A 17,204-nucleotide genomic window follows, 5' to 3' on the forward strand; every position below is an offset into this window, starting at 1 on the left:
ACATCTTTGGAAAGATGAGGAGGAACAGACATTTTGGGAACTAATTTGTCAGTGCTTTTGTACCACTTTGGTAAAACTATGTAATTGGTCTTTCTTCAAAGATGTTATACTGAGCTGAATGGAAGATATGTGTGGGGTGCTTGTTTTTAGTTTTGGTTTGGTTTGGGGTTTTTTCTTAGAAAAAACTAATACTTTCACTTATTTCATGTTTTGAGTCAGGCTTTAATGCTGTTTAAACACCATCAGTGTTTAAACAACCAAACTTTCAATTATCACTTTTTTTTTCTGAATTGACTTAGCACATGATTGTTAAGCCTTGCCCAAACAGCATTTTATTCAGCAGATTCACAGAATTTCACTTTAAAGAAAATATGATAACCTGCCTGGCTTTGCTTCATTCTACTTTTTAAAAACAGGACCCAAAATATTGTGTGAGAAGGAACCTCACATCTAGCAGATTTTCATCTCTTGACACTTTTGCCTTTTTTTGACTATTTTAAATTGTTTTCTCCAAATTTCAGTGGAGGGGTATTTCTAGTTTGACAGCATTAGAAATTGAAGTACTCTTTATTTAAGTGAGGAGCAGCAGAAAAACATGTTAACCTATCAAAATATCTTGAATTAGAGATCACAGTTTCAGAAGCGGAAGATAATTCAACTTACATCCATTTGATTTTTGGCAACTTAACAGAACAAGCTAAAAAAGGGTGACAATTAGTATCGATTGTAGTGTAAGTTTTGACAAGCCCAATTGAAACAACTGCAGTTATAAAGACCATACATTAAATATAAAACCAATAAATGGACAGTTAATGAAACACCATCACGGCAGCTTATGCTGTCACTGGTCAGATTTAGACAGAATGATTCATATTTTAGAAAGTCAGGTACCATTTTTTTCTACACTACCCCTCAGTTAATTGAGTATTGTATCTCCCTTGTGCTATCCAAATTACTACTCTAAGTACAGGCACTTACTCTCTCTCTAAGCCTAACCTTTCACACTCCCAGAAGATATGCAATGCCACTGCAGTCAGACATGCAGATGTCTGAGCTCAGGCTGAAGTCACTGCCAGCTGTAGTAGCTACTTTGAACATTACAGAGGAGTTAGAATCCTCCATGAAGCCTTGTACATTATTAAATCTTTGTCACAATGGTGTTTTTATTGCAGTTGACTAGTACTCGGATTTTTTCTAGGACTGCGGTGTTTGTTACAATCTGCCTTTGAGAAAATTAATTCTAAGTCTGCTACCCTAAACTACACATGACTGTGGAATACATGCCCTAAATGTACAGAAAACAGGATTCACAGATTCAGTTGCAATAGCCTGAAATTATGTCCTCACAATCAGTTTGCTCTCCTGACATTTGTTTATAAGTGTTATCACTATCTATTAAAAAAATGGTTGACTTGGAGTGAAATTTAAGCAAACACCTGTCTCTTAATGTACCATGTTTTTCTGTACTGCCTTTTGGAAGCCACACATCCTACCACTAAAGCTGTCTGGCACACTGTTCTCCATCTTGACAAATAATCTTTTGGACTTAGCAACATATATATTTATTATTCCAGCTTTACACCAGAAACATGAAACGACGCACTCTCAAGGGATTACAGCTGTTATCAACACAAATACTGCATTTTCTCCACAGTATGGGTTGCTGTAAACACCTTCCTTTAGACTACAGTTACATCAACAAGCAATATCAACCTAAACTATATGTAGACATATAGTATATATGTTAACATAATTTAAAAAACCCCAACCATTCAGAAGTTTATAAGCACTAAACTTTTCATGATGCTGATTCCTTATAAAATATCATGTCAGACTGATTTTATTTTTTGTCTTTAAGGATCTCAGTAAGAAATTTGCCAAGTTAGGTACACATCAAATGAGGCAGATCACTGGTTCAATTTTCAGTGCTCAATTCCAGCTGATCAAAATAAAAGACTTACAAAAATGCTTCTGAAAGTCTCAGTATGCCTGCTTCCTTCCTCTGACACATCTGCCTTTGAAAACATGACCCTTAGTGATCTCTGGAGTATCTAAAACTTTTCCTCAGGCACAGGCTTGAGGAACTCAGTCAGGATGCTCCACATTCGTTTCTCCTATAATTTGACCAGAACACAGATATCTGTAAAAGAATACAGGATGAAAATCTGCTTAATCCCAAGACCTCACCCACACATGCTATGATAAAGTCCATTTTTTCAGCATGCCTTCCCATACATGTTTGTGTGCCTCTGCCTATGTGTGTGTGTGGCACAACACTTTCTCCTGAAGACTATGAGAAAGAAAGAGAAAATGAATAATTTGTACAATACATTATAGTTATACTAATCAACATGTTTCTGAAAGGCACTTGGAGACCATAAAAAGAGGCATGGAATAGGAAGAGAAGGGTGGATTTAAAGTGTACATGAGATCAGAGTATAAATAAAGGAGAGTTTAGTCCTCAAGTAAACCTGTGGTAATTTTGATAGATCAGCAACCTCTTACAGAAAACATCTCAAGACTCATATATCCAGTTGAGCGCATAAAAAAAAAAAATAAGATGACCCAAAGGTATAATTCTGTCTCTTTATCTTGTTCACTCTATGTAGAAAACTTAATACCTCCATAATTCACAAGCTCCTTCATAAATTGATCATACTGGTAGTCACACAGTAGCTTGGTCTTACTAACCTAGCAGAAAGCTATCCAAGAACATCTTATATATTTCTCCTAAATTCTGACTTAGACGTATTCATAAGTAGTATGCACGTATTTGTTCTTGTGCCAGTATTATCCTATAGTTTAAATAGATATTCTCCTCTGTGTTATTTACCCTGCTAATCATGCATGAAATCAACCAGCTCAGCTTCCATTTTGGAATGCTAAACAAGCCAAGACCTCTTAGTCTTTTTAGTTTTTGACAGCTCTGTATTTAATTTTGCTCTTCCTTCAGTGCCTATTCCAGTTTTAGTTAATCCCTCCAGAAGATGGAAGACCAAGCTCCATGCAGCACTGCAGGAAAAAAAAAAGTCGTACCTGTTCTCTGCATAATGTAATTAGTTTTCATTCACCTGAAGTGCCCGAAATACCACATTTTACAATCATAGCACCATTGGATCATATTTATTTCTGTGACCCTGCTGAAATTTCCTTCATGAACTATGGCAGATTAACTGGAGCCGAAACCTAATATATCCTAATAGGTTTCTGTTCTGAGCTTTCTGGTTTATTCAGAAACCAAACTGGACTTTGTATCCCAATGAGATGGCACTGCCATGTTTTCAAGTTAAGTCAAGTAAGAAAAAAGTCAAACAAGTGACTATCATACATCATAGATTTTTCCAAGGAACCCATATATCAGGCTCAGAAAGCTCTGGCACTTACTGACTTTTTTGCTCAGAATACATAAGGAAAACCACATCTTTGTTTAAATGTCATAACACACTGTGGTGAACAGCAGTCTTATAATGACTCTGGATGCAAGCTACCATCATTTCTCAGGCTTTCCATTTCATTTGCTTAAGACTTTCTTAATTTTTCAGATGTTCAAATAATCAATCATAGATAACCCCAATTTCAGATCACAAGAAATTAAAAGCTTGTATTTTACCTCACAGACCTAGCCCTTCGAGCAATCCATCTGGCTAATTAGAATTAAATTTACTTTTAATTTACCTGTACTAAAATGAGACAGGATATATCAGAATGTATTACAACTCTCAGTACTATCAGCCAGCATTGTTCAATCCCAAAAGAACCGAAGGCTTTAAAATGGAAGGATTATTCAAAGAGATTATACACTATATTCCTACATGTTAAATAATTCATCAGAATTAATTCTACATATATTAACAGCTTTTCTCTCCTTCACACAAGTCCCACGGATCAGTTTATAAGAATATGAAGTGATTCAGACATCCTTACCGTATTTTTCAGATTTTTCCTTTTTTTTACACATCACCCTCAGAATGACTGTAAAAAAGGGACAAAACAAAAAAACGAGACAGTGAAAAGGATAATAGCAAGTGAGCAAGTGAAAGGGCCTCATGTTGGACAAATCCTGATTTCTTGGATGCCTGAAGTCCATCTTTTAAAAGAAAAGGTCACAAATCGTTTTTATTGCTGTCTTCCCCTCCAAGAAAACAAGCTATCAACATAACTCACTCTACAAGCATAGTTTAATACACTTAAAAGAGCAAAGCACATTCTTCAGATGACTGGCACTAAGCCAAAGCAAAGAAAACACAAATTGTGCTTCCAGTGTTCAAAAGCACTATTAGATTAGCAGGGCTGACACAGGAAACTGGCCATGCTGACAGGTTTGTCTCACCTAACGTATCCCAAAGAAAGTGCAGTGCTCTTATTTTTGATGATTGCTGAACACTGTGCTTAAGCTATTAAACTGAGCTAAAAAACATTTGGGACACTGAAGATTTTTAATATTCATGAACAGGCTTCTTACACATTGAACAGCTGAAATCAAGAACTCAAGTGATGGGTTCTTCTAGTAAGTGTTGCCTTTTTTGTCCTGTCTCTCTCAAGATATGACCTTTCTCCATAAATACTGTCCATATCTTTCAAGAGATGATCAGTATGGTCCTTTGGCAGTTTACTCACATGTAAGTCAAAACACACCTTGTTCACTATGTCACAATTTTAATTTAGATCCCTTCCCTTTCTCCCTACCACCTATCTCAGCTGGCAGGCTTGGACTCTTTTGCCTTGCTCTGAGGCAAGATCCATTATGATCTGGCTCTTCTTGGCTTGGATCAGGAAAAATTCCTGTTCAGTACTCTAGAAAAGAAGACCCCTTAGGTACTCCACTTAAAGAAAACCTCTTCTCTCTGGAACACATTTTTAAAGATACTGAAAGTGTTTCAACAAAATAATGCATTAGTTATTTGCTCAATGAGGATTAAAATTGTAATTGGTCTATGTAGTTTGGTTCAGACTCTCAGAAATATTTAGAATATTCAGTACTTAGAATCACTAACTCCCACTGAAACAAGAAATGCATTTAATAATTCAGGCTGTAAGTTCTTATTTAGCTATTGTCCCTTCATTGCAAGCTGAGGTAAAATCAGAGTCAAAGAAGCATAACCCTGCTGCAACAGCTTTTCAGCAATTTGTCAGAAAAACATTTCTAGAAGTTTTGGCTGATGCTCTTTTCTCCTGGGTTGAGAGACACTTTTAAGCTTTCTCTGTCTTTCAGTCCTAAACCTTATGATCTTGTTAGCTCACCTGGATGGAGGATGACATTTCCCTGTTATTAGCACTCCCTCTACTCTCACAGGGCCTCACTTTTCTCTTTGAGACATTTCACGTTTGAAACTGTTCTGTGCTTTCCTGCGTTCTTCCTAACAGCTTTGTCTGCAGCTCCAACTGGTCCTGCCGAATAACATCAAGCAGATAAAGTAATACTAAATAGCAGTGATATTACAACAGGAAAAAAAAAGATATTTCTTTTATTTAATTCACTTTGCTTAAAAGTAAAGGTGAACACTGTCTTCTCTGAGAGTGCAGTTGAGAATGATGGCAGTATATCAAATATAAGAGTAGAAGAATATATCAAAAGGAAAGTCCCCATTTTAATATAAAATTAGGATAGAAAGACTTATTTTGTATTCTTGACAGGGTTGATCTTACTGTCCTTCTGTTGCTTCACTCACTGAGAGTCTATATGTCTATGCTGATTTTGCCATTGCTGACTTGCTACATACAAATATAACCAATTTATGAATTTTTCTTTTTGATAAATTTAATTAAATCTCATAAAAAGCATCATTAAAAATAATGACTCTTTGTTGCTGGCATCGAACTGCAGATCCAAGACATATGAAATACATATGATTAAATCATGGAAACACAGATACGCACAGAGGTACCTTTCCTCTCTCAGAGAAGGACTTGGTATGGCTGTGATTTGAATTCATTCATCCTCAAATATAAACACCTAACTGGTCTCATCCTCCACTGAAGCCTCTGACCATGGCAGATGGATAGATGGATGCCGACCTCTGTCATTTATTTAGCGTAACTTCTACAATGTTTTCTTTTCATCCACCTTCCTCCCTCTTTTGCAGCCTATTCTTTATTTTCCGTTTCTTCTCTTTCGCTCCTTGTCACCTATTCCCCCTTCTCACTATTTTTTTTAGTGTTTGTAGACCTCTGCTTCATTTTACACACCAAGGAACAAAAGTGCTTCTTGGCATGGGGTCCTCCTGATGCCTTCAACAAGCCACACTGGAAACTTTTTTGGAACTTAAACCTGAGTGTTCCAGGTGAAAAAAAACCAAGAAGCTTAAAAAAAGAATTACCGATCTTCTTCTATAACTTTTTCACAAAAATAGGAAAGATTTTTTTGTGTCCAACTGGAATAAAAAGCCCCTCCTAAAGGAGAGTACAGGTGTAAGGTGTGACAATTATGAGGCAATTAAGACAAAATGAGGCAATGGATTAATGTGAAAAAAACCTGCATAGGATTAAGCAACTTAATCTCCAAGCTCTTCTCAACTCTGAAGCAGTTTATATATTAATAAAGGCAAGAAATTGCCTTAAAAGATCTCTCCTAATTTTAAAACTTATTCCCATTTTAGGAAGGGCCATTGTAATTCTAATTTCTCAGATATTAGTTATATAGCAGATATGCTCATGTGCACACACAGGTGCACACCCACTGCAAAGCACCTCAGGCTGTAGAGAGGTGATGAACACTCCCACTCTCAACAACATTCTACATGAGAACACACTCTGTGTACACCTAGGTGAAGTTTTAGCAAGCTTTTATTAGCTGTAAAGTATGTAAAGTCAAATAATGAACATGAAGAAAAATACTAAAAAGAATAAATAAGATTAATTATTACAGAAGGCCTTGGAAACATGCCTCTATCTATTTCCGTCCCCCCACAACCCCAGCAGTGTAAAAAATGTGTATGGGGAAAAAGAAACCATTACTGTCAGCAAAAAACACTCCATGACCAAAGACTAAAGATGTGCTCATCATTATGCCCTTAAAAACAAAATCTTTTTTCTCCTAATAAGACTTAAAAACGTGTAACAGTGCATGAATGTGAAATATACTCGAAAATTCAAGCCATCTTTCTTTGTGCTAAAAAAATGCAGACCAGTGATGTTAAAATATTTGCAAAGTATGGTTGACACAATATTTATCCATATTTATCCATTGCATACTTAGAATGGAAATATTAAGTATCCCAATTTCATTTTACAAGGAGTATAAACCAGGGCACAGATCTTATTAAATGTCATACAATTTCTCTGATCAAATACAGATAAGCAACACTTTCTGATTTTGCAGTACATATTGTTGTTCCACATCACTCTAAAAACATTTGGTTTGAGGAGTAAGAAACAAGGCAGCAAGCTTTTCTGAACTAAGAAGAGAGGCTAACTTTATCAAAATTTGTCACGGACAGCTACTCACCAGAGTTACATTAGCTACTTAGGAGCCCAACATGTGAAAGGTCCTCCATACCACCAAGGATTCACACTCCTCAAGTGTAAGCATAGCCCTAGGATTTACTGAACTTATTAAATTACTTTGTTCATGGAGTGTAGCCTTGGTGTAAACCTTTGTAGCACGATAAAGATAATATTGAACTTGACCTGTGACAGAGAATTGTAAAAAACCTCAGTGAATCTTGCTGTCGACAGCTTCAGCAGTATAGTATAACATAAATATAACCTTCGATTGCAATCCTCAAGTCATTTAAGTATGGGTGAGTAACAAGGCTTGTTTTAAGAGAAAATCCTGGTTTTTTTGGCCATCATGAACTAAAATAAATACCTGGTTAAAATAAATATCTGTAAAATAATCAACAAAATATAAGAAAAAAAATAAACTATTAAAAATACTTCTGTATTTTCTGAAGAGTTTGGTAAAAAATATTTTATATAACAGATGTTTCTTAGATTTCAGCCATGTAGAAGAGGAGAAGATGAGAAAGGGAGAAGGGAAGAGAGAGAGAGGGTGGAAGGGAGACGAAAAGGGAGAAGTAGACAGGCAGGGAGAGAGAATGTTTGCTCTAGATTAGCTCTGAAAGTAAAATGTTTTCATACTAATTTTTGAAATAGGAGGAGTTGGACAGGGAATCCTTTCCTTGATGTTTCCAGGATAAACTAATTTAGTTAAATGAAGGAAATGAGGAAATGTAAGTATACATCTCACTAGCAAAAGGTTTCTTGTTACTATGTTAGACAATGTTAAAATAGAATCTCTGTGATCCTACCATATTTAACAAGACTCACAGAGCATCTGCGACTAAATGCAGGTCACATAAAATAACATCTGTAACTCTGCCAACTTCAGTGAGGCTCAAGCATGATACTGATTAAATGGTGGTCACATAAAATAACGTCTGGACTCTAAAAACCATGGAACAGATTTGCATTTCAAAGGCACGTACACAAATATATATGTGTACTTGGATTATAACTGCTGGAGATTAACTAGCAGGAAATTCTTATGTTCTCTAACAAGGCTTAGAATGTTGCAAGGTAGGCGTAAAGGTGAACAGAAATGTCCAGTGAAATCACAACCTTTACTAACACATAGGAGTGGTGATGTAGCTCCTCATGCGGGAGTGCTGTGGTAGGATGCGTTGTAGTCTATCCCACAACACTAATGATTAAAGATATTTCCACACTTCAACATGTTCTCTAAACATCATACTGGTTTTACTGAGTGTTGGAGGGATTTATATGAAAATAAAGAAGAAGAATATTTCCCTCCCCTCTCTCTTTCAATCATTTGAAGTGCTGTTACTAAGTAAAAATAAGAAGGACAGAGCACTGCTGCATGACCTGAACTCTCCAAGGGGTGGTAAGGCAGGGGAATAACTTCTTCCTGCAGCAAACACAAACCAGAGCTGGGTGTCAAAAATATAGCTCCTTACATCAGCTGCTGCTGCCGCCTTTGGAACCAAGAGCTAAGACCTATTCATTCACATGGGTGGACTGAAAACTAAACATTATCAACTTGTGTTAGATCTGTTTTCAGAATGGTTGCTCACGATGCATGATAAAAAAATTACAGCTTCAGAAATCAAATCAAAGTAAATCTCCATTACATTAAAAAATATTCCTCTTCAAAGTCCTGACAGCCCAAGCTACTTTTTCTAACCTTTAGAATGCCAGGTGCCACACCAAGATATCAGCAAGTTTGTGAAGTCCTGTTTGTCTTTAGTAAAAAACATCCCTTTTGCATCAGTTTAAGAGATAAAGGTGCTTTTGCTTTTTCCTGATAAAGTCATGCTGACATACTGAATGCACACGTCCTGCAGTCTTTCTCAGCCTAATAATGGAAGCGTATAGAGCCAAAACTTAGCTGATGTTTTTCATTTACTTTTTACTTATACAGTAAATCATGACGGTTCTTCTGAATTCTTATTTTTCTTCTCCTGACCTACTTTTTGAACATGAGGTTTTGGGAATACTATTACATGTTTGCCTACCAGATGTCTGGACCTCTGATAAAGTGATCTTTTCTCTCTTCTACACTTGCATAGCTGCTACTTTCAGAGGAATAATGAAAAGGCTAAATTTAAATATTTCAGTACAAAGCCACAAGTGAGTGCATTTGTTGAATGCTTCTTTAAAGACTCGACATTATCAGTAGATTAATTTTTACTTCCAAGTTTAACAGGTTTGCTAGGAGTACTAGCAAGCATATTGACAATATGTACAGTTCTGTCAGCTGTCATCGATTTAGTCCTTTGACCTTTTCCAGTGGTAAATCTTACAAAATGTACTACATTACTGAATTTATTTGAATCAGAAATAGAGTACAAATAACCTGTCAATTAATCTGGCTTCCAGTCCTAGCATGAACCTAAATTTCCACAGCCATTTTGTACTGGCACTTTTGGTACTGAAATGATAGATGTTAAATATAAATAAATAAATAAATATCTCTCCCTGTTAACAAGCTTAGAAGTCAAAGAAGTGGTTTTATAGAAGCAAAGATACTCTACTTCTTTACTTTCATCTTTCCTTAAGCTTTGCCTAGTTCACAGACCAGCTTCTGAAGGAACCAAGCAAAATATTTGTGTGACTCACTTCAGTCATTCAGAGAAAAAAGACTTCAACAATCTCACTACTGACATAAAACTTGTAGAGGAAGCAGTTAATATATGTGCTACCTCTTTAAGGAAAATATGATACTATAAATTAATAGTAAAACCAAGACTAGCTAACAATTAAAGTAGAAACCTTATGCTGCAATGTCTACTCTCTGCAAAGACGTGAGCAGGTGTTTGGTTTTGCACATAAAATAGACTCATTAAAATTAATGGGACAATTCACTGTACGTAAGAGTGCACAGAACTAAATCAAAATGATTGGAATCACCAAATTTAATCAGGACTTAAATGAGTCAGCAGAAGAGCTTCACTTAAATCTTCAAGTTTAATCTCGTTTTTCATTTTGTACAGCTTTTTCTTTAAAGAAAGGATGAGTCTTTATGGCTGGTAATTTTTCCTCTCTTACTGCAACCAGGAAACATTAGACCAAACATACCTAAAAACAGCGGCCAACATAATTGTGTCACTTAGTAAAATTTATTCAAATCCTTAATTTTTATGTTTTATTAAGTATGAAAATAGTGAATGGAGTATTTCTTACTGACAAGTTAATGGTTATTCTTTATCTAGGTCTATGGATACAAACAGAAGATTGTATTTCAGTTTAAGCTAAACAGAAAAGAAAATATTAAACTAATTTAGTAAGGGAGTAATCTCACTTAACTTCACCCATATAAAGTTAAGCACCCAGTCTCTGCAGGCAACGTAGGTTCTGTTTGCACTCAGTGGAGATAAGAGGCAACTTCATAATGTGATTCCTCTTTTTAATGATGAGGTGATTTGTCCTCTGTAATGGCTATCTTCTCCCTCTGACTAAAATGGGAAGACAAACTTTTTGCTTGGAATTCAACAACTAATGTTAGGTGGAATGATTCTCACTCATATTATTTAATCTAAACACTTAAATGCACTAGAGAAGTGAAAAGAAAAATCTACCTAAATTTAAAGTATTAAATAAATAAAATTATTTCAAAAACAAATATCTTCATTTTGCAATTTAAATACATTGACTTTGGTTAGCCCAGTCTTAAAAATTTTAGAACTAGTAAGCAGTACTTCTCTTGTATTTTAACCATAAACTGTAAATTAAAAATATGACCAACTTTCAGGCTTTTCCAATTTCAGACCATTTCTTAATTTTTAGGGAAAAAAAATCACTAAATAGACCTTACTGAATAAACTGAAATAAAATACCTACAGTGAAGATTAGAATATTTCTGTCAGAAGCTTATTTTGCACTTCAAACTTATGTTTCAGGTGGTCCATGTTTTAGCTGGCCAATGATTTCCAGTGGTTCATGCAGATATCTTTCTAAAAAACTTGTACTGAAAACACAGTATACTTAAAAGTGTTTTTTGTTACTGCCTTTTTTTTCTTTTGTGCTGGGACTTGGCTCTAGGCAAAACAAATGTTCAGAAAGTGCTTGTGCACAGGACCATAGCAGTTTATTATAATTTTATGGTTAGTCATTACAAGAATGTAAACCAGAGTTAAAAAAAGCATTTTGCAACCTCCACTATAACACATATTCATTCAAATTTTTAAATTTCTTGGGGATAAAAGTATTATTTGTCTGAAATATCTATTTCAGAACATTAAAATAAACAATTAAAGTAGTATTTGTTAATAACTGCTTATTGCATTTCTTATGTCTGATGAAAAACCTATAGGAGTAGAAAAAACAAACTAACAAAACAAAACGAGATTGAGCATTCTGCCTGCTGGTGCTTCTATTAAGTAGAAAATCACATATTCCCTGCCCCTGAGGTGTTCTGCTAACAATGTGCTCTTTGGATGCTTGCTCTTTTCACAGCAAATTTACAGCTAAAAGTAAAACCAGGCTTATTAAAAGCACACACCACCACCACTACCACCACCCAGCTGAAACATCCCTCTCTCTAACTGAGAGATGGCTCAAAATCTCCTAGGAAACACTTTTTGTAAGCCCAGTTAATAAAATGAAGATTTATTGGTGAAATATGCAAGGTTCTTGGAGACCTTCTTCCCACAGATAAAAAAAAGAGGAACGTACTTTTCTTTCTGAAAAAGATGAAAAGAAACATGTGATCGGGATAGGGCTGTGATAACATGTTTAGCATAAAGCAATTGATGCACAGCACCTGAAATTGCAAATACTTCATTTGAGAAGCTACTGCAGAAGTTGTTTATTGTCAGCTTTATCTAGACAACACATGAAGAAGGATTCCTATCATAAAATTAATGTGTCATAGCACCAGTTAAAAAATAACCTCCTTCCTAGCTTTAACATTTTGATCTATCATCCTGTTGTAGACACTATGATAACATTAGGAAATGAAAATATATTGAGAAGCTTAACAACCTTGGATTATCCTTGGTGCCTTTCTCTGAACAATTCCAAGTTCTCCTGCACTGTTTCTGGGAGAAAGAGACCATGACAGTACACAGTACTCAATGTAAAACTGCCTTGTGAAATGTTGCAATTGCCCAGTGATGTTGTCATGTTTAGTTTTCTATTATTTTCCTAATAAGTCCTACATTTCTAATTCTACAGGACCACTCCTGTAGATGTAACTGAATCTTTCATAGAACTATCCACCATAACCCTTCAGCAGTAATGGCCAGTAGGTCAAGGGTCATTTATGAAGTTAGCTTTTTTTTCCCCTCATAAGCATCACTTTACAATTATTTGTTCTGAATTTCTAACTACCTAAGATTAGCTAAAATGATGAACATTGCCAGGCCTCTTCCTAGATCCCTAATCCAGCACAGTGAAAACCTAAACGTATGATCTTGATGGCATATGCAGGACCCAAGTACTAAACTTCTAGGGTACCTAGTTCCCTGTTTTGGAGCCACACATTTTACTTCCCGGTCTGAAACACAAAGACAAGAATAAAACCTCTATGCTTGATACTCATAAATGAACAAGCAAACAAACAAATTTGTAGTGAAATGCAAGAGAAAGTTTCTGAGCTGTTAATTTATACTGTGTAAGCATCCCATGTGCTGCTAAGGTTAACATCCGAATGGATTGTCTGCCACATACATCTCAACATTGATACAGTATTTTTATAATACAAAGGTGATGTTTATACAGATGTTCCTTTTCTCTCAAGTTATGTTTCTTTCAGTCTGGGTACTATAAAAAAAACTGTTTTCAGGAATATTATTTTGAGATGTTTCAAGTAATAGCATGGTCCAGACAACTTTAATCTAAGCCAGACAGGTTACCAAAGACAAGGTAGCTCCAGAGGTGTGCTTGGGATCAATGCATTCTTGGATCACAAAGAATTTGCTGCACTTGCACTTCTGCTGGCAAGGGAGCTAATGAGATCAAACTGAAGTTGTGCATGCCCACGCAAAGGGCAGTCACCATCATCTTCTGTGTGGACATATTCAAAGCCTAATGCAAAAGGTTTTGGTGACGCATAATGTTAGGTGATTCATTTTAGTCACATGTAAACAACATAGCAGGAAGAACTCAAATACAACAGATAAGTAGAAAAAACCTAACACAACGTATGTTAGAAAAATATTGTGGAACTTACTCTTTGCAAAGCAATGCAAAATACTCAGAGTAAACATTTATAGATGTTTGAGGCTATTAATCATTGCATAATTTGCTTCCTCAGGGAACAGAATACATATTAACAAAATTCTTCTATTATTAAATCAGAAGACAGATTCTGAACAGAATGTCATAAGGGACTGTGTTGACAGAGTACTGAGAACAATGGCCAGCAGGTCAGGCGCTTAGCCTCTTCTGCCATGATGCAAAGCATCATCCATCAAAATATCTAACAAGGTTGCAGTTTTATGAAGAATAGATTTTTACTTACAATGTAACGTAAATGGTAGCAAAAACGATGGTATATTGTAAACAACAAACACATTACACAAAAGACAAAAATACAGCTACTTCATGTTAACAGTTAAACAGTGCAGTTAAACACTGCACATAAACCCACAAATTTTATAAAAATCACTTTACAAATAGAGAAATAAAAAGAAAGAGAACCAATCAACAAACTATTTTTTCTGATAACATAGTACAAAGCTTGCATTTTTTTCTTCATAGTCTGGACCATTAAGCTTTCGTCAGGAAAGTAAATAATGTTCATATTATATCCCAACTTCAGGATAGGACTGCCGACAAACAAGACTGGCAACGAACCAAGAAATTATTTTTTCCCAAGACTGGAAAGTGTCAGGAAAGTTGCTCCTAGCAGACTGTTCAATTCCATAACTCTGCTATTGCCCCTTTTTTGCAACAGGCTCCTCATCAGGCTGAGAAATCACAGCTTGATTCAGGCATTCACATTACTTCTAACAAGCATTTACATGCAATATACTGTGGTTTTAATCCTGTGCAGTGAACGGGACTGAGTGAGAACAGCAGTCTGTCTATCACTAGACATCCCTCTGCCTCCAGCACTGAACTTGGGAAAAGGGAAAGCAACAGATTTGGTTTCACAATCAACAGTTCTAAAAAAGGCAAAATGAGAACTCTACCTAAGTAAAGATGCCTTAAATAAAAAAAAAAAAACAACAAAATAAAATACATCAAGAACATATTGATTTTTGAAATACTACCTTTGCTGATGGATTAATTGTCTAGCTTGCATGCTCTTCACGATAAATACTGACTGAAGTAGCAAGATCATCAGGTCATTTGAAGCCCCTGTATGTATTAATTTATATATTAAAATAACAGAAATATAAAAGATCCCTGTGATTGTAAGGCTTAGAAGAATAAAAATGTAATTTTAAATATTTTATAACTATTCTCTTTCAAATATTTATCTGTTCTTCTATAACATATCCCATTTTTTATTCTCCTTTCTTTCTTTTTCCATTTCTTATTTCACTCTATCATTTCTTATCTGTTCTTGCAGTTGCTTTTAGAAATGGAATCTAGAGAAAACTCCTGTTGAAAGATAACAGCTCTGTTTGCAGATTAAATAGTCTGTGAGGAGATTTAGCACATGCAGGGGAGCTGATTCTGCTTGAAGCTAAGCACCATCAGTCATGTTCTGAGCATCAACAACCACAGCCAGCATCACTTCGCTTAAAAGTGGCAGAGTTTTGCTGGATCTAACCCTTTCAAAGAAGACAGAAATAAAAGCAAAAAGAAAAATAAAGCCATGGCTTAAATATGAGTTTACAAGGTCATGTAGTGATAGGATGAGAGGTAACGGCTTTAAACTGAAAGAGGGTACATTTAGATTAGATATTAAGAAGTTCTTTATTGTGAGGGTGGTGAGGCACTGGAACAGGTTGCCCAGATAAGTGGATGTCCCTGGAAATGTTCAAAGCCAGGTTGGATGGGTGTGTGAGAGTATTTATTTAAAAAAAAAAGAAGCTAAAATTTAGAAGAAAAAAGAAATTACTGGATTTTCTTTGATTCAGCCTCCCAAAACATTCCCTCGTCTCTGACAATAACATACAATCTGAAGCAGCATTTCCCTATAGAATATTCTACTTAGACTTACCTAAGACAAAAAAAACCCCAAACCACAAATCACAAAAAATCCACCAAAAACCACAAAACCAAACGCACAAAAAAAAATCCCCTACCAAAACAAGAATGGTTTTCTAAGTTTTTGAAAAGAGGCATACTGAATTATATGCATTAAAATTGGTTAAAGCTGAACCAGCCCCAAGGAATCACCTTTTCTCTATTTTCTTAACATTCTGTGAGTATTTGTCCATGTTTAAAGCTAAGATATACAGGTGTTCAGACTTTACAGTGGTGGGAGAGACGAAAACAGTAATAAGTCTCAGTCACTGAAATAAGCACTGCACGGTTTCTAGAGTTTTTATTTCACAGTATTTATCTACTGTCCTGACCATAGAGGAGAAAAAAACCAGATATTTATTTATTTCACTTAACTTTCGCAACTCGAAGTTACTAGTAATATTTAGTCTGAATTAGGTGCTTCAGCTCCTCCAATGTTGAAAGACAGACAACACACCAGCAGACCCAGAAGTTTACTTGTCCCAGCATTTCACACACCTGCCTTAGACTGGGCTGACTCAAACCTTGTGGTACTTACCTCTCCCCACTGGTTACAAGTTGATCCTGGATAATAAACCAATTAGACTCAGGCTAACCCAGCTCTATAGGCAGCTACAGTTCATGAAATGATTTCCAAAAAAATAAGTTAGACCTACACCTAGCATTTACTCAGTAGGAGTGCAGTTTACACGACTATCAAAGTGGAAATTAGTGAAATAACAAACTGGCTCTGCTCAGGAAGATTAAAACCACCTTTTTCTCCCCACCCCCACCCCCCTTAGTATATATAAAACCACTTTTAAAACCTGAAATCAGATTCTCTTTTGTTTATGTAGCAAAAATGGACACATATCTATAGCCAGCATACAAGTAAATACAGGATTAGAATATTCTTTTAAGGGTATGCAGAAATGTTCAGAAAGTGATATTTAGTTATCACTATCAACCCTCTTAACCTGCACGTTACGTAAGTCAGGTTTCTGTAAACTCACTTAGCACAAGATCCAGTGTTACTTTCACATTGAGTCCAACTCCTCCTTCCTGCCCTTCTTGAAAATTGGGACAATGTTCACCAACTTCCAGTCAGCTGGGACCTCTCCAGATTCCCAAGACAACTCAAAAACCATTGAGAGAGGTTTTGCAATGACATCAGCCACCTCTTTGAGGATTCTTGGATGAATCCCACCAGGCCCTATAGATTTGTAGGGATCCGGCTGGAGGAGCAGATCCTGCACAATTTCAGGATCGACTGGGAGTTTATCAGTCACAGTCCTCCAGCTCAGGGCACTGAAACTCCCTTGGTCTGTCACCTGTGTTGAAGACAGAGATAAAGTAAGCGTCAAACACCTCTGCCTTGTCTCTGTCCCTGTTTGTGAGGTAAGCATCCTCATCCTGCAACTGGACGATGGTATTTCCATACTACCTATCAGCATCCATGTATTTGAAAAACTCTTTTTCCTGCCCCCATATTTCTGGCCAGTTTCAACTCCAGTTGAGCTTTGGCTGCACAGGTTTTCTCTCTACAGTGGTAAGCAGCATCTTTGTATTCTTCCCACATCACCTGACCTTGCTTACACTGGGCATTCACCTTCCTTTTTTGACTT

The 17,204-nt window shown here is 36.0% G+C and overlaps 1 protein-coding gene and 1 long non-coding RNA gene across 3 annotated transcripts in view; both read right to left on the bottom strand.

The window, feature by feature from the left end:
* The window catches only part of PLXDC2 (plexin domain containing 2), a 257,174-nt gene that overhangs the window by 174,661 nt on the left and 65,309 nt on the right, over window positions 1-17,204 (bottom strand). The gene's annotated exons all lie outside the window — the stretch shown is intronic.
* LOC113987632 lies at window positions 1,868-16,684 on the bottom strand. 2 transcript variants are annotated; one of them, XR_005566190.1, is made up of 5 exons: window positions 16,593-16,684; window positions 14,676-14,763; window positions 5,242-5,388; window positions 3,925-3,972; window positions 1,868-2,140 (listed from the first exon to the last, which is right to left on the bottom strand). It is a non-coding gene; the product is annotated as an uncharacterized LOC113987632 (long non-coding RNA). The 2 variants fall into 2 exon arrangements; XR_005566189.1 differs by lacking the exons at window positions 1,868-2,140; window positions 3,925-3,972; window positions 5,242-5,388 and adding an exon at window positions 12,051-12,140.

Source organism: Pipra filicauda, unplaced genomic scaffold (genome assembly GCF_003945595.2).
Source record: "Pipra filicauda isolate LSUMZ 115617 unplaced genomic scaffold, ASM394559v2 scaffold65_size3143899_pilon, whole genome shotgun sequence".
In the NCBI taxonomy this organism is placed as follows: domain Eukaryota; kingdom Metazoa; phylum Chordata; class Aves; order Passeriformes; family Pipridae; genus Pipra; species Pipra filicauda.